At 39.6% G+C, this 679-nt stretch overlaps 1 protein-coding gene across 1 annotated transcript in view; it reads left to right on the top strand.

Moving 5' to 3' along the window:
- Gpatch1 (G-patch domain containing 1) overlaps positions 1-679 on the top strand; it is a 38,558-nt gene that overhangs the window by 1,418 nt on the left and 36,461 nt on the right. The window lies entirely within an intron of this gene.

The following is a 679-nucleotide window of genomic DNA, read 5'->3' as shown; positions in this document are numbered from 1 at the left end:
GCCCTGGGGGTGGGGCTGGCACGGCAGGCTGGGAATCGAACCCCAGCTGCTACACATGTACTTTTAAATACACTATTGTACTTTGTGTATTTAAACCATAATGGGACATTATGACCAAAAAAATAGCTATTATAATAGTAGTAGCACTTTTAAACTATTTTCTGTGTCTCTGTTCTTGCAAAGAATTTTGTAGAAAGTACTTGATTAGCACAATTATGAAGTAACTGTTGCTGTTAATATCCTTGTGTTGCAGATGAGGATACTGAAACAGCTTAAGCTGACTGAAAGCTCACCCATTATCTTGTTTTGAAATTTTGTTTTATTTCTTTCTCTTTTAAAAAGACAAATTCTATAAATAATAAAGAATTAAACAAATTCAGAATTTTGAATCGGAGTTGATAAAATTAGCCAGTCATTTGTATCATAGTACTTGACACCGTAAATCTGAGGGAGTTTTCAATTGGACTCATAGTGATTCTCCTGTTTTTAGCCTCCTCAGTGCTGGGATTACAGATGTACACCGTCACATCCAGTCTGGGTGGCTGGCTCGTCACACCCAGGGGTGGGGCCAGTCCAGCATGTGGTGCTGGGGAGCGACTCTGGTCCCTGCACTTGCTTAAGCAGGTGCTTACTCCACTGAGCTACGTTGCTGACTTTAGACATCTTTCTTTTTTTTTTT

This window comes from Octodon degus, unplaced genomic scaffold (genome assembly GCF_000260255.1).
Source record: "Octodon degus isolate 3935 unplaced genomic scaffold, OctDeg1.0 scaffold00197, whole genome shotgun sequence".
Taxonomy (NCBI): domain Eukaryota; kingdom Metazoa; phylum Chordata; class Mammalia; order Rodentia; family Octodontidae; genus Octodon; species Octodon degus.
The sequence above is the reverse complement of the archived record's forward strand: the minus strand, read 5'-3'. Positions and strand labels throughout refer to the sequence as shown.